Source organism: Papio anubis, chromosome 1 (genome assembly GCF_008728515.1).
Source record: "Papio anubis isolate 15944 chromosome 1, Panubis1.0, whole genome shotgun sequence".
Taxonomy (NCBI): Eukaryota; Metazoa; Chordata; class Mammalia; order Primates; family Cercopithecidae; genus Papio; species Papio anubis.
The window spans coordinates 207,362,173-207,386,442 of NC_044976.1; the positions used below are offsets into that span (position 1 = coordinate 207,362,173).

At 39.6% G+C, this 24,270-nt stretch overlaps 1 long non-coding RNA gene and 1 pseudogene across 2 annotated transcripts in view; one reads left to right on the top strand and one right to left on the bottom strand.

Annotated features, from left to right (window-relative positions):
* The first annotated feature begins 16,774 nt into the window (after positions 1–16,774).
* Positions 16,775–24,270, top strand: part of LOC108583521 — a 492,012-nt gene continuing 484,516 nt past the window's right edge. For both annotated transcript variants that reach the window (XR_004180355.1, XR_004180356.1), the window contains exon 1: positions 16,775–16,974. This is a non-coding gene — a long non-coding RNA (uncharacterized LOC108583521). The remainder of the gene's footprint in view (positions 16,975–24,270) is intronic.
* Positions 17,006–22,418, bottom strand: LOC110741988 (annotated as a pseudogene).

A 24,270-nucleotide genomic window follows, 5' to 3' on the forward strand; every position in this document is an offset into this window, starting at 1 on the left:
CCCTCTAAGCGGCTGCATAAGCACAAATTAGGGAAGCATCATTATCCACGAAAGATAGACTCCATTCCAAATGAATGTTTAACTATTAGATCCATCCAAAAGAAACTTCCCTCTCGTTCCCTTTGTCTTGATTTATGCTTTTGGCATTTCCAAACACATCAGCGTTAAAATCTCTCTTCCATACAATTCACTTGTATAACGGTAGAATATGATATCTGCTCTTCCAGTCCCAAGAGTGATTTCTGGACCAAGCATTACAATGGAGATATATGTGCGATGCAAGGTACAGGAATGCACTTTGATGATTTTGAAGCTATGCAAATTATGTGCTCCATGTGGAATTTTACTTTCTGCTTTGGCATGAGAGATACTGAAATATGGTAGCGTTAGAAGTTAAACAATAAAAGTTTGGTCACTGGCTATTATCAGTAAAGGGTAACACTAGCTTTTCATGGCTCACAGCGTGGGTGGGAGAATAGAATAACCTCTTCGATAAAGTTTAAGGTTACACAAATCAAGTCTCAAGCCAGATTTGTTCACTGGATATTTACACTATGTGGCAGGCATTGCCCTGGGAGCTGTGGTGCATGTGAACAAGATGGGGTCCCTGCCCTGGACGGGAGCAGGAGAAATATTCTGAAGGGATGTAGGAATGTGAAATGCATCCTGGTAGATTTCAGCACATCATTAAGACTTCCTAATAACCCCGAGGAAAAGAAAGGCTAAACAACAGGCCTGACATGACAAATGACAGTGTTAGAAAAGAGATAAGACTGAGTACATTAATAATGAGCATTAAATAAAACATCAGAGATAATAAAGACTACAATTCAGGTAAATCACATCGATCTGTGGAAACGAATTCTAGGCTGTGCATTACTGAGAAGATGGGACTTTATTTGGTTTCTGTACGATACAAGCAATGAAAAAGAGTATGTGCATGAGGGAGGAGAGGTTGAGGTAGGTGGAGGGGGGGGGGGGGGGGGGGGGGGAGAGAGAGAGAGACAGAAAGGAAGGGAGAACAAAAGGTTTCAGAGCTAGGAAAGGCCTCACTGCATCCAGAGGATGTTCAGTGAGGGACAAAGCTGGAGCTCTGTGTTGATGTGAGACGAAAAACCTGGAGGTGCATCTTGTGGCTGGAAGGTTAAGGTCCTTGGAGAAATGAGCCATTGGAAGGTTTTGCAGAGGGTAGTTTTTGGAGATTACTTCTCAGGAAAGAAGTGAATTTAGTTGATGAAGAAGTGTGGGTCTGAATTGCCTGATCTGATCTTGTCCTCTAGAAGTGAAAGAGTGGTGTAGGGTGATTAACTTGTGTGCATGACAGATTGGAATGGCAGCCGAGGGGGCACAGTTATCAGTCTATGGCAGTTATCAGAAAATGTCTGGGAGAGGTTGGTATGGTGCTGATAGCTAATTATGTACCCCTCCATCCATCATCCCCTTCCTTTATAGGAACAGAAACTCATTTTCTGCTGGGCACATTTCCAGTCAGCTCTAAAGCATCGTGTGTTTCAAACTCCTTGCAATTGGATGTGGCACGTGGCTGAGTTCTGTCCAGAGAGATGTAAGAAATATGTATGAACTGCTAGAAAGGGATGGGCTGCCTCTTTTCGTTGCCTTCCTCCTGGCTTGGAAGGGCTATATGATAGCTGGAGATTGGCCTGCTCTCCTGGACCACAAAGTGCCCCAAAGATAGCAAATGTGTGAGGATGGCAGCTTAGAAAGGAAGGGAGGACACAGCTCCTGATCACTTCACAGGACTGCCACAGCAGTTCTGGATGCCTTATCAGGATTATTTTTTATGAGAAAGAAAAATAAATGTTTATCTTGTTTGGGCCTCTTTTACTTGGCGTTTTTCTATGTTAAGAAGCCAGATTTGACCCCAACTAAGAAAATTATAAGTGACAGAGGTGAAGTAATGGTAGATACAAAAATTATTCATTAGCATTAGCTGGAGAAGTGACAGGTTGTTCCAGCCACAGCTTCTATTTTGTCAATATGGCCTCCTTGACATTTCAAAGCATGGGAGAGAAGGCAGATTCCTAGTTGTGCTCATGCAACTTAGAAAGCATAATTGGCCGGGCGCGGTGGCTCAAGCCTGTGATCCCAGCACTTTGGGAGGCTGAGACGGGAGGATCACGAGGTCAGGAGATCGAGACCATCCTGGCTAACCCGGTGAAACCCTGTCTTTACTAAATACAAAAAACTAGCCGAGCGAGGTGGCGGGCGCCTGTAGTCCCAGCTACTCGGGAGGCTGAGGCAGGAGAATGGTGGGAACCCGGGAGCAGTGAGCTGAGATCCGGCCACTGCACTCCAGCCTAGGCGACAGAGCGAGACTTCGTCTCAAAAAAAAAAAAAAAGAAAGAAAGCATGATTAAGCTGAGGATGCTCAGATGCATCCTGGGAGGAAGTACTTGTGAGTGCTTATGCTCAGGGTAAGACATGATTTTCCTGAGGTTTGTAGTATTTGGTCTCTTTTTCACATTACAGTATTCTTCTCCTTCCCCTCCCCATTCAGATACTTCCTTAACTACTGTGACTCGTATATTTTTGGCATCTTATGACACTATAAACTAATACTACAGATTCTTTTTGAAAGAAAATAGAGATGGGGGTCTCACTACGTTACCAAAGCTGGTCTCAAACTCCTGGCCTCAAGTGATCCTCAAGCATTTTTACTTTTTATACCCCCAAATCACAAGGAATCCTTTAACAAGACCAAGGTCAATGAGGGCTGCAAAACACTTCCTGATGGTTGTCTACTTAAACTAGAAGTAGGTGGCAAAAAGCGATTTATCCTAAATGTTTTAATCCAGATTTTATATAGGGAGATGTGGCTAGAGCAGAATGGCATCAGTAACAGCCTGAAGAATTTGAACCACTGAACAAGAGACTTAACAAGAACTTAAGTAGGTGTGACTCGGAGATGTTGGTCTCATTAATGGGAAAAGCAGCAGATTGTATAAAGATGCCATTTGGTCTAGACATGTTGGATTTCAGATGATGGCAACGTATTCATATGGAAATGTTTAGTATAATTATAGAACCAGACAACGTAAGCATTGCAGGAGACCAGGCCCCCAGTGGTCATCTTCTCCATGCTTGTACACCTACATATTGCAAGAAACTCATTAATCAGCTCATCCTTTCATTTGGCTGGTTGATCCACAGGGCAGGCTTTTTGTGGCTGTATTTCTGTTTCTCTTGACCTGGTTTCCCTGAACACAGCTAATGGGCCTAGGGTGGACACCTGACCAAGACTGGTCCCCTGAGATTCCTTCTCCGAATTTGGAATTTAGACTGAGAGCCATCATGTCAGTTTCTTTAAAGATATAGAGTGGCCATATCCTACCCTGGGAACTGGAAGCAAATGACAGAGAAACATTGGTTAGAAAAAAAAACCTCTAGAAAGTTTTGCTATTTCTGATTCTTGCACCTTCCTGAGGCTCAGCAGAATGCATCCTTTGTGGTTCCATGGACTATCCCTCTTTTCTCATAATAAAACCTTTATTGCTTAAGATGTCTCAAATTGGTTTCACTTAATTTGCCACCAAATGATCTTTACAAAGAACACATAGAATATGAACATTCTTTAGTATTACAATGGTCTGAGTACCTGGCAGGGGTCACAAAGAACCCTAGCTGAAACACATCAGACAGAACATGATGGCATTTTTTCCAAGTCACAAGGACAGGTCACAGGTGCACCCAGGACTCACTGGTCCTCTTTGCATACTGTGTCTAGCTGACTACCAAAGCCTTGGAAAGGTGCCAACATACCAGTGAAAGTGTTTCTCAGTACTTCCCATCTACTTTGACATGATACACTACTGAATATGGGCAACTTTTGATGTAATAACCTGATACTTTGTTTGTGAGAAATTACCAAATTGGAAAAGGGAGAGCCCACACCAAGAGCAGGGTAATCAGGCAACAATTGAACCACGGGGGATTTCTCAAGGAAAATGCAGTGCTCTTCATTGATTTGGCAGCAAATAAATTCCAAGTGTTTCCTGTTTCTCCTATGGGTGGCCATGTGTATTAGTCTGTTGTCATGCTGCTTATAAAGAACTAAATACAACTGGGTAATTTATAAAGAAAAGAGGTTTAATTGACTCACAGTTCTGCTGGGCTGGGGAGGCCTCAGGAAACTTATGATTGTGGTAGAAGGAGAAGCAAACATGTCCTTCTTCACGTAGTGGCAGAAAGGAGAAGAATGACCAGCTCTGTTGTAGAGACCCTAACCCAGCAGCACTAGAGAAATTAAGACAAAGACACATAAATAGAGTGCAGAATGGGAATAAGGGCTGACAGCTTTCAGAGCTGAGAGCCACGAACAGAGTTTGACCCACATATTTTTTGACAGCAAGCCAGTGATAAGCATTATTTCTATAGATTATAGATTAGCTAAAAGCATTCCTTATGGGAAACAAAGGGACAGGCTCTGGCTTGTTATCTGCAGCAGGAACATATTCTTAAGGCACAGATCGCTCATGCTATGGTTTGTGGTTTAGGAATGCCTTTAGCAGTTTTCGCCCTGGGTTAGCCAGGTGTTCCTTGCTCTCATTCTGGTAAACCAACAACCTCCAGCGTGGGCGTTGTAGCCATCACAAGCATGTCACAGTGCTTCTGAGATTTTGTGTATGGCCAGTTTCTCATGGCCTGTTTATGGCCAGATTTGTGGGGCCTGTTCCCAAAAAATGAGAGCTGAGCCAAGGGGGAGACCACTTATAAAACCATCAGATTTTGTGAGAACTCACTCACCATCATAAGAATAGCAGCATGGGGGCAATTGCTTCCATGATTCAACCACCTCATGCTGGGTCCCTCCCATGACCTATGGGGATTATGGGAATTGTAATTCAAGATGAGATTTGGGTGAGGACAGAGGCAACCCATATCACCACGTATGTACAACTGTGTTCTCTTAGGCATTAAAGATGCTGCCTCTGGACATGGAAGACTTTACTTTTACAGATCCAGGAAGGAAACATCAACATAGAAACAGGGAAGCAAAGCAGCTTAGTTTTTAGAATGACTTCAACTTTGTTCTCTGCTTTCTGTAAATCAATCAATGAAAGAATGTCTAAAAACTTTGAGACAGATAGGATTCAAAATGTTTTATGATTCATACTGTGCTTAAAATGTTAGCTGACTACCAAAAACTGCAGTACATATCAGGCTTTGAAGCACCGCTCTCTCCTTGCCCCATCCTTACTTCCTCATTTTCCTTGAGGTAAAAGACAGGGAAGGAGTAATACTCATACATTATGTTAGATATGTAATGTTCTGTAGCCAGAAGCCAGGCATTGAAATGTATAGGGCTGGTACAAAAGTAATCAAGGTTTTTGCCAAAGTAATGGCAAAAACCACAACTGCTTTTGCACCAACCTAATATCAAGATGAGAGCAAGAATTAAGATGTTTCCTTGGTCATTCACTGTAAAAAATTGATGACTATTCTGCTAGAAGGGCACGTTTAAAATTCCTTCATGTATTATAAATTGCTTGTCATGAAGTGTAAAGAACTACAAGAAGTGTAAACATGTCAGTATTTCACAGAGATGAATATTAATGCCGGACACAACCCTTGTTTACCTATTTAGACAAAAATGTGAGATTTCTTGACTTACTATTACCTTAGCAAATCTCACAAGTGATTAATGGTTATTTCCCTTTGCCTTTTAAAAACAGTGTTTGGCCTGATTTTGCTGCTGGATGGGGCCATCCACGGGTCACAATAATAAGAGAGCTTTATTCTAGGATGATTTAGACTTCTTTGCATACTACTTTCTTTTTGCATGGCAGCACATTATTCTGCTTTAGAAAGATTTTGCAAATTCCCCATGTTTCAGAAAGAGTCAAAGCAAGTGCCCAGTTTTTTCCCTCAGGGTGTTTAGTTGGGACCCAGAGAATGACAGGGGACAGGAAAGCTGGCTTACAGACCATGGACCTATAGGACAGAGCAGCCTTTAGATACCAAAATGCTCATCAAACAACTGGTGCAAGTCTACGTTATAAAGCGGGCTGGCAGATTTATTTCCAAATGTGTTTTTCTTCTCTTTTTGTTTTTGGTTCATTTGAGGCAAAGAATGTTCCATCGGGTACCTGATTAAACATAAAATTGCTGTTTTCTTAGATTGCCTATTATCAGAGGTAGGTATTAAGCTAGCTGTTAATTGTTTGAAATTATCCAAGTCGTGAAAGTACTATAGATTTGTGAATATTCAGTTCTTAAGATTAGAATACATAAAGGAGCTCATTCCTGTGCAGAGGATAAGAACTGGCTAAGAGGAAGTGTTGGTTATTCAGGGACAGTTTTTTTTAAAATTAACTATATATATATGTGTGTATATATAGGTATATGTATATATGTATACAGTTAACTACATATATTTTTAGATATTTAAAAATAACATTTTAAGTTAAAAATGTTACATATTATAGTTAAATTCTATACCTCAAATCACATGGGATATATTAATTTTGCTTCAACTTAGTTCCTCTTTACTTATTTGGGCAGTTTAGATCATAGTATATGTAACATATGAGTCTTTGCCAAATAGTATAAAACAAATTTATGTAAATTTTTCCAAAGTACAAAAGTTTTTCACAGAGTGAGATGATCAGTGAAGGAAGGATGTCTAAAAAAGTTTGGGAAATGCTATGTTTTGTGTTCTCTCTTTGGGATTTACAAAGTGAATTCTCAGAGAAGTCTTTTAATAAAAAAGGTGTTTAGCAGAGATTTGCCAAGCAAAAACCTTCTCTGGAGTACTGTCTATGAACATCTCCCAGAAACTTTGGAAAATGCTGCTGGTGGAAAGCGTGGTAATTTGATCAACTCTTGTGCTGAGGCCTCTTGTAGAAGTCAAATAGCACATAGTGAAACTGTCTTGATGATGAGCCCACTCAGACATTGGTATTCTCTTGTCCCATTAGCTAGGTTTCTGCCTTAAGTTGTTCTCTGTTTGTTGCTTGTTTTTGAGTTACTTTTAAAAGTCCTAAACTAGGTCACTACTGGCTGCTCCATAACAAAATCCCCAGGTGACATCCTAGACCTCTTATGAATATGACTCTTTCCTCTGAGCCCGTGTGCTCTTGGGACCAGCTCCTGAAGGCATGACTCTGGGCATAGTGATGGGCCGCCTGCCCGCTTGCATGTCTGTATATTACTTGCCAGTTAAACCACCATGAAAAGTCTGAGTTTCTTGTGTTTGTATAAAACCATAGATATTGGATGTCATTCATTTAACACATATTTATTGAGTGTCTACTTTGTGCCAGACATTCTTCTGGACTTCTGAGTACAGCAGGGAACATATCAGGTAACTTCTCTGCTATAATGATATCATGGTTGGGGAGCCAGGTAACAAACGCATCAGTAAACAGTGATGTATGCTGCGAACTGGATACAAGGATTGAAAATTCTAGAGTCACAGAACATACGGCAATTTAAGATGTTGTGGGTTAATAAAACTCACCCTGCAGGAGGACCTGAGCTTCAGTCCAACTGTCTAGATCTGTTTCTCTGGTAATTTGATAAGTGTAAACATGCAACTATATTATTAAGCAAGCTTGCTTATAATAAAAATGATGCCAGATTAGTAAATTGCATTTGAACCAGGAGGCACTGCAAATAAACTCTAAGTTTATTTATTTATATGGAGGTGCTATGCTTTGGGCTTCTCTGAGTCCATGAGTCTTGTAATCAGCAAGCTGGTTGCGGAAAGTCTATAAAAAATACCTATAGATTTACTGCAAGAGTTATTAGTTCTTGCAGGGCAGGAGGCATTTAAGCCAGGACAGTTCCTGCAGTGTGTGACATGGATCTCTTCCTGCCCCACCGTGGACGATAGTACGTGAGTTGCTGCAAGGATGCCCGCTGCTGTAGAGGGACATTTGAGACTATGGTTTTAGCAGGCTCAATTTTTTTCCTGTCCTTTTTAGTGAATTGGAGTCCTGCATGGTGCACAGTTGTCTTATGAGATGACATGTTAAGTGTAACCTAAGAAGGTCTCCTGGTGGGTGCAGCAAAAGAGGTGATCATAATGAGCAGAATAGAAATGAGGGAGGGAGACAGGTGAAGATGGTCTCAGGCAGGGGCAAGAGCAGGCACAGAGGCCCTGGGGTAGGAGCAAGTTTGACATGACAAAAGAGAAGCAAGAAGGTGAGTGACACAAAAGATTTGAGAGAACTTTTGCATCTGTGAATTCATGCCTGTGCCTAAAATTACGGAGAGTAGGTGTGATCATGGGAATAACACAGCCGAATGCAGTGTTCTCAAAGTGCTATTGGGATCACTTCATTCCTTTTGTAAAATATTCTTTAATGATGAAAAAACTGTATTCTGATGCTGTTTTGAAGAAACGAAACTGTGACTTATGTTCACAATATACAGAGCTGCTTTCATGTACTTTTGTGGCCAATATCACATTCCCTGAAGATACACATTTTCCCAATCTGGGAAACTTGGGGAGAGACAGCTACCTCTATTATCACCTCCCTCCTCCTGCAACCCCAACCCTTCATATGCTTTATGTAATTGACAATCTCAGAGTTAGATGAATATTATTGTTTTTAGTTTTCAGAAGCAAAAGTTAAATGACAGAATCGAGGGTATACACTAAGGTGGTGGAACTGAGATATGAACTCAGATCTTTTGACATTTGTTTTTCTACTGCCCCCTGGCGGTGGCGATCTTTGATCAATGAGACACGTATCTGGTTTGCTCCTTTTCCTTTCTAGGTAGGGGAACCTTCCTGTGGAGTCTCTCTGCATTCCCCTCATTCCTAAAGAGTCAGTTCCTGTTCAGAATCTCATATTTGGACCTTTAATAGCCTTCTGACTTGCTCTGGCTGTTTCCAGACGTGGTCTCAGTCATTCTATTTCTGTGATAATTTCCCAGGCTGTGATCATTGGTAAGCTATTACCAGAATGGACCATCTATTTCGGATGCTCTATCAATTAGCTGTAGATGTGATTGCTTGACCTGGTTGAATGCCCTGCAAAAGAAGGTATACTCCAAGTCCGAGGAGGAATAGCCTTGATTGTTTCGTCACTTCCCTAGTCTAAATTCAATCTCTTGCTATGTATTTCTGAAAGGATCCCTAAGAAATTAAGACTGCTGGAGTTTGATTGGGTTTGGCTGGAAGAGCTAAAATCGGGCTGCGAGAGTTCAGAGGTTGCTTGGCAGCAACAAGGGCAGCAGAGAGTTGTTGCAAAAGGAAACTATGGTGGATTGAGAGAAGAAGGAATGGCTGCTCTATTGCCATCTCAAAGCTGCAGCCAAGAGCCAGCAACTAAGGAAGATGCAGGGTCAGCCAGCCTTGAAAATGGAATAGGTAGCCAGACAGAAGCAAGGATGACAGAAGAATCAAAGATCGCAAATGGAAGCCTTTAAGATGGCACTGTCCAATAAAAATAGAATGCAAGTCACAAATATATGCCATGCATGTCCTTAAATTTTCTAGTAGCCACATTACAAGAAAGTAAAAAGAAACAGGTGAAATTAATTTTATCAATATATTTTATTCAACTCAACTCAACATCCAAAATACAATTTCAACATATATCAGCATAGAAAATTATTAATGAGCTAGTCTACGTCTTTTTCATACAACAGCTTCAAAACTCACAGTGTAGAATGGGTGCGTTGGCTCACGCTTGTAATCCCAGCACTTTGGGAGGCCGAGGCGGGTGGATAACCTGAGGTCGGGAGTTTGAGACCAGCTTGACCAACAAGGAGAAACCCCATCTCTACTAAAAATACAAAATAAGCTGGGCATGGTGGCGCCTGCCTGTAATCCCAGCTACTCAGGAGGCTGAGGCAGGAGAATCGCTTGAACCTGGGAGGTGGAGGTTGCCGTGAGCCGAGATCGCACCATTGTACTCCAGCCTAGGCAACAAGAGTGAAACTCCACCTAAAAAAAATAAAATCCACAGTGCATTTTATACTTACAGCATCTATGATATGGAGCTGGCCTCATTTCAGGTGCTTAATAGCCACATATGGTTAGCACTACCATATTGGACAGGGGCCCAGAAATGGTAGGGGGAAAGTAATCAGAGAGGGAGGCTGGAGGCTGGAGGCACAGACAGTCCTGACTGGCAGTTGTACCTTTCTGACAAAGTGACAGCTTGAAGCTTCATTTTCTAACTTGGACTTTGCCTTTTATAATTTATTATAATATAACTCTTTAAAGAGTGTTGGTAGGAAATATAGAATATCTGAGCTGGAAGTTCTCTTGGAGACTTTAGACTGAGTAATAGGAATTGGAATTTGTTTTATACTCCTGAACCTACTGTGATTAATTGGTTGAAGGTGCCCAAACCACTGGGTTGAGAAGGATTCTGAGGTTATATCTTGCCTCAGTAGGAAAGAGCACAGTGATTGTCTTCCAGGGATCACACATATTTGCCATCATCCCTGTTACAGTATAAAGGTCTCTAGGTTCTGGAGACCTACTGGACTCTTTGTTAATTATTACCGAGCTCAGTTTCTTCATTTGCAAAATAGGAATAAATTGTCAGTGCTTTTCAGGATTGCTGTGGACATCAAATGATAGAATAGATGTTAAGGGTCTAACACATGGTTACAAACGCTAATTCCTTCTCGTTTTCCATTTACTATTTGATCATATTATTTATCAGGGGAAATGTCATATCAGGGGCACCAATCATTAGAGGGACTAGTCAGTTGCTGAAACCCCCAATTATAATTGGTATCACCATAAAGAAGATTATGACGAATGTGTGGGTGGTAACAATAACATTATAGATCTGATCATCCCCTAATAGAGTTCCTGGTGGGCCTAATTTGGCTCGAATTAGGAGGCTTAAGGCAGTGCCTACTACCCCCACTCATGCGCCAAATAGCAGATACAGTATTCCGATATCTTTGTGATTAGTTGAAAACAATCAATGATTGATGAACATAAGTGGAAAAAAGGTAAATGACTCAGTAAGGATTAGACTGTAAATCTAAAGACAGAGGTCTTTTTACCAGCCCTGAGGTGATTTTTCATGTTGAATTGCAAATTCAAAGGAGCAGCCTCAATCCTGTGGGGCTTCTCCTGCCTTTCTCCCCCGGTGGCAGGAGAAGTAGATTGAAGCCAGTTGGTTAGGGTATTTAGCTGTTAACTAAGTTTCCGTGGGTTTGAATCCCACCAATCTAACAAGGGCTTAGCTTAATTAAAGTGGGTGATTTGCGTTCAATTGATGCAGAATAGAGTCTTGCGTCTTGCAGTCCTTAGGTTTAATTACAGAAATTAAGTAAAATTTACTTACTAAGGGCTTCGAAGGTCCTTGGTCTTTTTTAACCTAAATTTCTAAATAACTAATATTAATGGAGAGGTTGGTAAGACGAAAATAGAAGAAATGATAAGCGGAGGAAGGAGTAGTATGGGTTTTGTATTTTCAAATTGTCATTTTATTTTCGTATTTTTAGATGTGGGGAATATTGTCACTGAGATGGAATAAGTTAGGATGCTATGAAAGAGTACAAGTTGAGTAGCATTATAATAGCTATAATGGTTGGGGTAATAAGACTTTTTTTATTTTGTAAATTCTTGAATGGTAATTCATTTAGACAGGAATCCTGTTAATGGAGGTAAGCCACCTAGGGATAATAGAATTAATGGAATTATAGGTGTTAATCATGTTAATTTATTTCAAGTGCAAGATAGTGATAGGGTTGTAGTGCATACACTCAGGTTAAGTACTAGAAATGCGGTAATTGTTAAAATAAGGTAAATAATCAGATGTAGAATGGTAACGTCGGGGTTATAAGTTAGTACTGCTGTTATTCAGCCTAGGTGAGTAATTGAGGAGTAGGCTAGGATTTTATGGAGCTGTGTTTGATTAAGTCCTCCTCAACTGCCCACTATAATGGATATAATTGTGATAGGTAGGAGAATATCCATATTTATTAATGGGAAAATTTGAAACATAATCGAGATGGGGGCTAGTTTTTGTCGTGTGAGAAGAAGTATGCCAGATATTAGAGAGGTTCCTTGGGTTACCTCTGGGACCCAGAAGTGAAAGGGGGCTATTCCTAGTTATATTACTAGAGCCATTATTATTATTAAGGATGAAAATTGATTAATAGTATTTATTATTGTTCATTGTCCAGAGGACAGGTTATTAGTAGGGATACCTATTGTGAGAATTATAGATGCAGTTGCTTGTGTAAGAAAATATTTGGTGGCTGCTTCTGTAGAGCGGGGATTAATTTTTTAAATCAAGATTGGAGTAAGAACTAGTATATTTATTTCTAGGCCTGTTCAGATAAGAAATCAGTGTGAGCCTAGCATTGTGATAAGAGTTCCTATGAAAACAGTGAGGAAAATAATAAGTTGGGCTCATGGGTTAATTAGTACAAGAAGGATATAACCAACATTTTCGGGTATGGGCCTGATGGCTTATTTAGCTGACCTTACTTTAGGACTTGGTGTAATAGGTAGCATGAAGAGATTTGGATTCTCAGGGGTAGGTTCAATTCCTATAGTTCTGGAAATAAGAGGATTTTAACCTCTGTTGTTTACCAAAGTAATTCTTTTGTCAGACATATCTCGTATGTTTGGGGTGGAATTCTGGAAATTAGAATACGTATTGAAGTATATCATATGCAGAAGGCTAGTGTAAGTGGTACGAAATTTTTTCATAGAAGTTATATGAGTTGGTCGTAATGGAATCAGGGGTATGCTATTCAAATTCATAAAAAGAGGGCAGTTAAAATGAGAGGTTTGGTAATGAACTTTATGGTATAGAGTTCTGGTGATTATATAGTGTGCAGTCATCCTAGGAAAATAGTAGTAGTTAGGACATTTATCATGATAATATTCATGCATTCTGCTATTTTAAAGAAAAGGACAAATGAACCTGTGGCATATTCGATGTTGAAACCTGAGACTAATTCTGACTCTCCCATTAGGTCAAAAGGGGCTTGGTTAGTTTCTGCTAGGGTGGAAATAAATCATATCATGGCTAGGGGCCATGATGGTAGGAGCAGTCATAGGAATTCTTGCATTGTGATGAATGCATGTAAGTTGAATGAGCCACTTATTAGTAGGACTGACAGCAGGATGATGGCTAGGGTGACTTCATGTGAGATTGTCTGGGCCATGGCTAATAATGTGCCAATTAGGGCATAGCTTGAATTGGATGGTCATCCTGATCATAGTATGGAGTAGACGGCTAGGCTTGATGTGGCTAGTATAAATAGGAGGCCTACATTAAAATTAATTAGGGGATCCGGTATAGGGAGGGGGGTCCACAAGAGGAGAGCCAGGTAGGGGCAATAATATAAAGGATAACAGCAGATATTAAGGATCGTCGGGGTTCTTTGGTGAAAAGTTGTATTGCATCAGCGAATGGTTGGAGCAGTTCATAGGGGCCTACAGTGTTAGGTCTTTTGCTTAATTGTATATAGCCTAAGATTTTTCGTTCAATGAGTGTAAGGAATGCTATAGCAATTAGGGTGGGAATAATAAGTAGGAGAAAGTTAATTATAGACATACTGTTAAGAAAAGGAGTTGAACCTCTGATTGTAAAGTTTTAAGTTTTATGCAATTGCCGGACTCTGCCATCTTAACAAACCCCGTTCTTGGGTAAGATGTGCGATGATTTGTTAGACTGAGATAATATCATCTATGGGGTGAGGGCAGTTTGTGAAGTGGGCCCTATTTCTCTTGTCCTTCTGTACTAGGAGAAATGTTAAATAGAAACTGACCTGGATTACTCTAATCTGAACTCAGATCACGTAGGACTTTAATTGTTGAACAAATGAACCCTTAATAGAGGCTACACCATTAGGATGGCCTGATCCAACATCGAGGTTGTAAACCCTTGTCTATATGGACGCTAGAATAGGGTTGTGTTGTTATCCCTAGGGTAACTTCTTCTGTTGATCAAATTATTGAATCAATGTGTGTCAGCTCACTTACACTAGTGCGGTCTTAGTCTAGGCTGTTTGGAGGTTGAATTATATTCCGAGGTCACCCCAACCAAAATTTTAATGCAAAGACGGTATGCTAAGGCCTGTAGGCTTTTGAATTTTTATTTGCATTAAAGCTCCATAGGCTGTTCTTATCTTATTTGTTTATACCTGCCTCTTCAGGGACAGGTCAATTTCACTGATTACAAGTAAATGACAGCTGAACCCTCGTGTGGCCATTCGTAAAAGTCCCTATTTGTCGTGTGGCCATTCGTAAAAGTCCCTATTTAGGGAACAAGTGATTATGCTACCTTTGCACAGTCAGGATACCGTGGCCATTGAACATATATGTCTGTGGGCAGGCAGTACCTCTAATATTGGAAATGCTAGAGGTGATATTTTTGGTAAACAGGCCGAGTAAGATTTGCAGAGTTCCTTTTACTTTTTGTAATCTTTCCTTAGCGCATGCCAGTGTTGGATTAACAGAATAAATAATAGGGTGCTTGTTATATCGCTTATTAATATTAGGCTGTTAATTGTCAGTGGGTTATTCCAGTCTGATGTAAGTTTATGCAATGGAGAATATTTTCACATTTCTTATGTGAACATTATTGCTTCTATTAAATAACAGATTAGTCCAAGGTGTTGTTAGGAGTTCGGTAAAGTGATTGGGATTTAAGATAATTAGATGTTGAACTTGAACGCTTTCTTAATTGGTGGCTGTTTTTGGGTCAACTATGGGGGCAATATTTTTTACTCCCTACAGAAAAGTTATTCCCTAGGGTCTAAAGAGCTGTCCCTCTTTAGACTAACAGACTTACAGGGAGATTAAGTAATTCTGTGGGTAAGTTTAAAGTTGAACTAAGATTCCATCTTGGACAACCAGCTGTCACCAGGCCCGGTAGGCTTGTCACCGCTGCTCATGAATCTTCCCACTATTTTGCCACATAGGTGGGTGGGTGTGCTCTTTCAGCTGTTTTTGAGTAGCTCGTCTGGTTGCCGGGGACTTGGCTATGGTTCTCTGTGTCAAGTTATTTCTAGCTAGTACATTATGCAGAAGGTAAAAGAGTTATCTTTGCTTTTTAGTGCTTAATTTAGTTCTTTCATCTTTCCCTTATGGTACTGTATCTATTGCGCCAAGGCATACATTTCTATCGCCTACACATTTGTCTAAGGTAAGTGGTTTGATTGAGATGATTTAATAATATTTTTAGTGAGGTTTGGGGCTAGAATTGGCTCCATGTGATCAGGTCGTGATGAAATCTTCCAGGTTTAAGCCGGATGCTTTAGGTTAAGCTACACTTTGGTTTGTCCAAGCGCACTTTCCAGTATGCTTACCATGTTACTTTGACTTATTTCCTCTGAATGTGCGTGGAGAGTTTTAGCTATAATAATTTTTAGAGCAACATTAGAGGACGGCGATGTGTGGTGTGTGCGTGCTTCATGGCCTTATTCAACCAAGCACTCTGCTCTTGGTTTACTGCTAAAATCTCCTTGGGCCCTTAGATTTCATAAGGGTTGTCGTAAGATTTTCTAGGTATAGAAAATGTAGCCCATTTCTTGCCACCTCATGGGCTACACCTTGACCTAATGTTTTTATGCATGTACTTGTGCTTACTTTATTACCTTTTTAGGGTTTACTGAAGATTGCGGTGTATAGGCTGGGGGCAAGAGGTGGTGAGGTATATAGGGGTTTATCGATTATAGAACAGGCTCCTCTACAGGGATATAAAGCACCGCCAAGTCCTTTGAGTTTTAAGCTGTTGCCTGTAGTATTCTGGCGAATGGTTTCGTTAGTTTAATTATTAGAGCTTAGGGCTAAGCATAGTGGGGTATCTAATCCCAGTCTGGATCTTAGCTATTGTGTCTTGAGGATATTAAAGGCACTTTCGTAGTATATTTTATTTCAGCTGGAATTTTTCACAACTTAGATGGAGTTTAGCTTTATTGAAGGCAAACCTTAAACACTCTTTACACTGAGTTCTATTAGCTTGGGCTAATCATATGGCCGCGGTGGCTGGCACAAAATTGACCAACGCTAAATATCAGTGTAGCTTAAACTTTCGTTTATTGCCAACGATTTATCATTGCTGTTTCCCGTGGGGGTGTGGTTGAGTAAAGCGTTTTGAGCTGCATTTGTGCGTGCTTGAAACTTGTTCCTTTTGATCTGGATGATCTAGAGGGTATTTTCACTGGCGTGGGGATGCTTGCATGTGTAATCTTACTGAGAGTTAATAGAAAGGCCAGGAACAAACCTTTTTGTTTATGGGGTTATGCAACCAATCCAGACATTTTCAGTGTCTTGCTTTAAAATAATCAAGCTACATTAACTGTATATTTATATACACACACATACACACACACACATATATTTCAATGTAGGCTTAAAATATGAGAAAGAAACAGGTAAATGTAAATGATTGTTTATAGTTCTGGGAATTCAGGGCTTTAAAATCAAATTGGCAAAGGTTTGATTAAGAGAGTTATTCCTAATTAGAATATAATTGATTTAGGATATAATATATTGGGTAGTGCTTTCACAGGGATATGTTCAAGTCATTATATTAGTATTACGGTGGAAGTTTAGTTACTATATTTACTATATAAAATGGGAGTTTAGTAGAAGGGGTTTAAGATTTTTAGGAAAATTTACATAAATCGAGGGATAGCTGTTGGGGTATTTATAGTTAAAATATAATTTTTGAGCTCTGACGAGTTGCATTTTAGTCTCTTTTTTGGGGGGTTTGGCAAGAGCGTATTTGTCTAAGTAAATGGCAAAGTTAGAGATTGGGGTGGCGGGGGCTTGTGGATTTAATTGGAAGAAGTTCCTGAAAGTGGGCGTACGTGCGGGGGGCGTACGTGCGGGGAGTACTGCGCGGTGCACATTGATTAATTGTTATGTTCTTCAAGCATGAATTAGTTAACACCTTATGGTTGTTATGTGGGTTCGGAATATTCAATATAAGCTCAGCTTCTACAATTGATTTGGTAGGAATCAAATCGTCTACAGAGGATTCAGAGGGGACCAGGCCTTCCGCGATGGTGAGTGATAACATCCCCCAAAGTTAAAAATACCAAATGCCTGGCAGTGCTCCTGTACTGATTTATAGAGTGATACTTACTAGTCCATGGAGATGGCTTATTTAAGGGGAATGTGTGGGCGATTTTAGTTTTATGGCCCTGAGGTAAGAACTAGATGCCAGGTATAGTTTCAGTATAGTCACCCCCAAGTTTTATGGGCTCAGAGCGAGGCGGGTAGCACTCCCCAGCAGGATACTGATTTCACGGAGGTTAGTAGATTAAGAGACCAAAATTTGGTAGGGGATATCCATGTTGACGAGGGATTTCTTGAATGAAATGCACTATGTAATGTTAAGGATTTTTAGTATGGGTCAATATTCGTGTGGTGTAAGTTTGTATTGTACACTCAATGGTTATAATGTGGAATAGTTAATGAAATAATTTCTACTACGGGCTTGTATGCACGTGGACTAGGTTTGTAATGTAGGTTAATTTATGAATGTACTATGTACAAGTAAGTAATTATAGTAATTATGGTACTGTATATTATTCATGGGGACTAGCAGTAATACACGAAGTACATAAGAGCACTCATGTATTAGTGCTAATTGATTAATACGGACACAGTAGTTAAAGTATGTGCTGAGTAAAGTTCAGGGAGTGGTTTAATTAGAATTTTAGCTTTGGGTGTTGACGGTGAAGCGGGAGTGCTTTTTCCCTGAGTTGTCCTGGGGAGGGGAGTTCTCCATTTCTGATTAACAACACCAGAGTATTGTATTATACTACGAGGGCATTTTCATTTAAGTAGTGAGTGGTATAAGTGAGAATGGGAGAGAAATATATAATAGATGCTGCCTGCCCAATAGTAATAAAAGGGTATTCGACTGGCTCTCCTGCGATTCATGTGAGTGTGAGTAAGTCAGCCACTAGGATTCAGAATAGGCACTGACTGAATGGCTGGAATATTATGCTTTGTTGTTTAGATGTGTGAAGCATGGGAATAACTGCTAGAATGAGAATGGAAAATATGAGTTTTAATACGCCTCCTAATTTGTTAGGGATGGATTGTAAGATAGCATATGCAAACAAAAAATATCATTCTGGCTTAATGTGGGGTGGGGTAATGAGGGGGTTGGCTAAAGTGTAATTATCTGGGTCACTCAGGAGATCAGGTGAAAATAGTATTAGAGTTGTTAGGAGGAGGAGGAGAAAAATTAAACCTAGAATGTCTTTGGTTGTGTAGTAGGGGGTGAAGAGTGATTTTGTCGGGGTCTGATGAAATCCCTAAAGGGCTGTTGGATCCTGTTTCATGTAAAAATAAAAGATGAATAGTGGCTAGAGCCGTAGTGATGAAGGGTAAGATGAAATGGAAGGGGAAAAATCGTGTGAGGGTGCCTTTTTCAATTGAGAATCCACCTCAGATTCATTGTACAAGGTCAGTTCCAATATTTGGGATGGCTGATAATAGATTTGTAATTACTGTAGCACCTCAGAATGATATTTAGCCTCATGGGAGCATGTAGCCTATGAATGCTGTTGCTATAGTGGTAAGAAGGAGTATAATGCCAGTATTTCAGGTTTCTAAAAATAGGAATGACACGTAGTATAGGCCTCAGCCAATATATAAGAAAAAGCAGATGAAAAATATTGAGGCGCCGCTAACATGAAAATAGAGGACCATTCAGCCATAATTTACATCTCGGCTGATATGAGTAACAGAGGAGAAAGCGGCTAGGGTAACTGATGTAGAGTGTATGGCCAGGAATAACCCTGTGATAATCTGGAGAATAAGGCAGGCAACAATAAGTGAGCCAAAATTTCATCTTGTAGAGATGTTAGATGGCGTAGGAAGATCAATAAATGAGTAGTTAATAATTTTTATTAGTGGGTGTGTTTTGTGGGTATTGGTCTTTGGTGTTTTTATAGTTGAAAACAACAATGGTTTTTCATATCATTAGTCATGGTTATAATTCATGCAGGAATAATAGCATATGCTTTATTTTTATTGAGTATTCTCTTGGTTATAGGGTTTGTAGGTTTTTCTTCAAAACCTTCTCCTATTTATGGAGGCTTAGGTTTATTTGTTAGTGGTGCTGTGGGTTGTGGTTTTGTGTTGAATTTTTGTGGGAATTTCATAGGATTAATAGTCTTTTTGATTTATTTAGGTGGTGTAATGGTTGTTTTTGGTTATACTGCGGCCATAGCTATTGAGGAATACCCTGAAACATGGGGATCAAGTACTGACATTTCAGGGGCTTTATGATTAGGATTATTAATGGAGTTGATGTTGGTTTGGTAAATAGTTGAATACGATGGGGTTGTGATCACAATTAATTGTAATAGCTCAGGGAGTCGATTAATTTTTGAGGGGGAGGGGAAGGGTTGTTGCATGAGGATCCTGTGGGTGTGGCTGCCTTGTATAGTTATGGGTGTTGATTAGTGGTAGTTGCTGGTTGATCATTATTTGTTAGCATTTATGTCTCAATTGAAATTACTCAGGGTAATAGATTGAACAATTAACAATAGGGTTAGAGGGATGGAATTAAAAAGGAGAGAAAGTAGAGTTTAATTAGGCCTTTTTGAGTAGATACGGTAATGGAAGTTGAAACTTGTGTTTGTGAAATGGACTTTGGCTTTTGGGTATGGACTTTTCAAGTCAAATTAAATCTAGTAGAAGTAAAGCCAGATTTTGGTTTGTGAATAGGCTTGAGTGGGGGATCCAACGGTGAATTGTGAGTGAATAAAATCCTAGTATATTAGAGAAGTTGAATGTCTGTAATGGGAAACTTAGTTTAAGATTATTAGTTATGAGATTAAGCTCTATTGCTAGGAAGAGGCCTAGGGTGGTCACACCTAGGGCTGTGAACTTTAGGTGAAGTGGTATGGTTATTTGGGGGGATGAAACAGGAATAATACTGTTGGTGATGAGGAATCCAGCGAAGATGCTATATTAGGCGCTTAGTTGGGTTAATTAGGAATAGATTATTTTTGTTAATAATAGTGAGAGTTATGAAGCGAGGCTGTCCTATTAGAGTGAAGAATACGGATACTATAGACAGCTGTTAAGGAGTTGGCAATAAGAGTAATAGAAAGAGCTCAGGCGTTGGTATATGAGGTATTTGCGGTTTCGATAATAAGGTCTTCAGGGTAAAAGGCTGTGAGGAAAGGCATACCAGTAAGTGCAAGGCTACCAATAATAAAGGAAAAAGAAGTAAAAGGTAGAGTCTTGAATAGTCCTCCTATTTTTCAGATGTCTTGTTCTTCATTGAGGTTATGGATGATGGACTCTGAACATATAAATAATATAGCTTTAAAAAAGGTGTGGGTGCAGATGTGAAAGAATACTAGGTGCAGCTGATTAATGTCAATTCTGACTATCATAAGGCCCAATTGGCTTGAGGTGGAGAATGCTACGATTTTTAAAATATCATTTTGCATTAGAGCGCAGATTGCTGTAAATAAGGTGGTAGTAGCCCCTAGACATAACGTGAAGGTCTGGATTAATAGGTTATTTTCTATTAAAGGGTAGAAACAGATGAGTAGGAAAACACCTGCTACAACTACAGTGCTGGAGTGGAGCAGGGCTGGGACTGGGGCTGGGCCTTCTATGGAGGATGGGAGTCAGAGATGGAGGCTGAATTGAGCTGACTTTCCTGCGGCTGCTAAGAGAAGGCTAATTATTGGAAGGGGGTCGGGGGTGGAATTTAGAATAAACGCTTGTTGAAGCTCTCATGTATTGGGGGTTAAGAGAAATCACACTATAGCTAAAATAAAGCCAAAATCCCTGATGCAGTTGTACAGAACTGCTTGGAGGGCTGCTGTATTAGCATCTGCTGGGCTGTACCATCAGCCAGTTAGTAAGAAAGACATGATTCCTATGCCTTCTCATCCAACAAAACGTTGAAAGAGGTTGTTGGTGGTAACCAGAATTAATATTGTGATGAGGAAAATAAGTAAATATTTAAACAATGGATTAATGTTAGGGTCTGAGTTTATGTATCATATTGAGGATTCTACAATAGATCAGGTAACGAATAGTGCTGCTGGGATAAATATTGTGGAAAAGTGGTCTAGTTTGAAGATTAGTGAGAGTTTAATAATTTAAATAGTTATTCAATGTCAGTTTGAGATAATGACTTGGTCTATACATATAAACATTGTTGTGGGGATGAGGCTAATGATGAAGGCAGATGCGAAAGATATTTTTACGTAATTTGGGTATGAACCTTTTTTGCAGGGATTAATTAAGGTAATAATGATTGGTAGGCGTAAGGGGATTAGGGTTACTATAGTAGTGGAAATACACATATTTGTCACTTTTATTTGGAGTGGCACCAATGTTTTTGGCTCCGAAGACCAACAGATGACTCGAATCCTTTAAAAGTTGAGAAAGTCATGTTGTTAGGCATGGGGGCATGAGTCAGCAGTTCTTACATCCTTTCTTGGTTGATAAGAAGTTGTCCGCTTCTATTATCAGATCCACAATCTAATGTTTGTGCTCAGTATCATACCATATTGTCTGGGAGAATATGATACGTGAAATGCTGTCCTTACCTGTAAGGATCCAGGTTAAAAAAATTATACATTAAATAGTGAGTGGCCTGATATAGTATACATTTTAGTGTCTTATTGCAGTTCACAATATATATTATTTGTAAATACACTCTTCACAATATAAATATTTTCTGTTAAAGAAAAGACATGAAAGTCAGGGAAGACTTTGTGAAGGATGTAGATCTTGAGTCAAACAGATATATAATGATATTCACAAGAAACAGACCGTTTTAAAGGACATGGACTTAGAGCTCTCAAATTAATTCCCAAAGTAAACCCTTAAGCCTGTAATTTCAAGCCCTTCCAATTGATAACCACATTTTTTATTTGTGGCTTACGTTAATGAGTTAGTAGAATTAATACTACATTTTTATATAGTTGGTTCTGGACATCATTATGTCTGGTTTATTAAAGTTGTCAACTTTTGAAAGTCAAAGCAGAAACTTTTTATTGTGTCCTAAAATTATGGATGCTTTGCCAGGCCTGAATAATGGTTCCAATGCAAATTGTCTCTTCTGATAATCTCTTCTCATTGAGATTTCTTAGAAGGCAAAAGATTGTACTAGAGCTGCAGTTTAAGCCATTCACATTTCACCTGCTTCAATTCCTTTGCCTTTAATTCCAAATCATTTTATTTCCTGCAGCCAAAACGAGTCTTTGAACTTTGCAGTCTTTAATCAGGAGATTCATTATTCCAGCAACATGCCTAGGTTTATGATTAAAATAAGTCAGGCTGCACACTTTTCATTTTTCCTGTAAGAACCCAGCAGCAGGCAGTAAAGAATCTGTCAAAGATTTGCTTCTTTTAACAAGTATGGAAGCCAGTCACTTCAAGCCCTGAAGCTGTTAGAGGAATTCTAGGCTTAATGAGTTTATGCATCAAACTTTTTTTTTTTTTTTTAAAGTACAGAAGGATTCTAGGCAAACTTTGGAATCCTAGAGTTCTAATGGCTTCTCTCCCTAGTTCAGTAGCTTTCAATTTTTACAATTTGTGTCCATGTTACCTTGTGACCCAAGGGGACACATGCACAAATAACTGAAAGTAGAGTTTCATAATCTAACACCTGCATTCACTTCATGGGATATACTTGATATTTTTTGTATTCTTTTCTCTTGTAATAGGTTCATTTTAAAAATGAAACTGATTTCACCATATACTAAAGGGTTGTGGCTTGCAACCTGAAAATGCTGATCTGTAAGAACCCACAAGGTCCCTTCCAGGCTTCATAGTGTTAGAAGAACATTGAATCATTGTGCCTGGCAGGAGAAACATCAGTCAGAAGTTGAGATTTACCACTAGTTGGCAGCAAAGGAGTATCATAGCTTCCAGCCACAAAGGTAGGGATTTGGACAGGGCATTAGGAAGAAGAGGCAAGGTAGGCATGTTGTTTGGTCCAAAGTCTCAAACCTTTGGCGATGCTACAGATTTTAGCTCTCCAAAGGTCAAGAAGAACTCCCCTGGAAGATACCTGCTTCAGATCATACCATGCAACATAGCATTAGGCTTTTTAAAAAGTTGTACTTCCTAAATCAGCTGACTTTTGTAACTTATTGCTAAGGGGGAGAATGCACATAACCAAACAGTGAATATAATGTGATAACGTTTTGTGGAAAATAAATATATAGGCAAAGAAATGTGCATGGATATGGATATGTTTTTTTTCTATTTTTTCTGTTCTAATGAGAAAAATATTATTAAAACTAGATATTTACATATTACTCTAACTCAATAAGCTAGGTCTAAGCTCTAAGCACTGTGTGACATTCTATGGGGAATACAAAAAGAGGCCTCAATTGTCCAGATGGCGCTACTTCTCTGTCTTCAGTAAGATTCTAATGAAAAGAAGAACTAAGTTCTAGTACTGGTTTGGAATCTAGTCAGCTGTGAAGTGTTTAATATGTGGGCTCACCCAACCCCTGACCTTGGTGATGGATGGTTAGAGGTTGATTCTTTCCTATCCAGTCCCCTCGTGGTCCTCAGCAGAAAGGCTGTACAGTCTTTCCAGGGAAAACCCAGAGCTTTCCAGGGTTGGGCATTTTATCTTTAATCATAAACTTAGGTAAAACAGTGGCACATGTGGAGTCAAATCTTGAACTTTGCCTCGTTCTCCCTTTGTAATACCAATGAATTTAATGGCTCACACAGGATTTATGAGTTCGGAGTATCAGGTCTGTGTACAACAGGCTCAAATCACTGATCTTTCACTTTTGCTTACTTTAGTGTTAGAATCTGGGAAAGTTGTGCAGTGGAACCACTGACTTCAAAATATCAAAGCGTCTGACAAGGTTATTATAATCCAAAAACTGAGCTTAGCTGAATCTTAACAGAGCAAATCTACTTTGCCCTCTGGTTTTTACATACACCCTCTTATAACATTAGCTTCAGATGATTGGCGTGGCAAGCAGCTACTAATATATTCTTGCCAAGTTACTGTCTATTTAGGGAATCTTTAACACAGCTGTATGACACAAAACAAGTTAATGCCTCTGTTAAAGCCATTAGATGGGACTCGACAGTGTCTATCCAGGGAATCTTTCAGGCTACTCTGTTGATGTAATGCAGCCATATTGGTTCCTTGGGTGTAGTTAGGGTTTATAATGCCAGTTTGTATGTAGGAATCACATACCATGCTAATCCATGTGAGAAGAGTGACAACAGGTACTGATGTATCCCGGGAACTTTGCTGAGTGTAAGTAGTCGATGCTTGACCAAAATGCACTTTAGGAAAGTGGCGATGTGTGAAACTGAAATGCTTTATACCT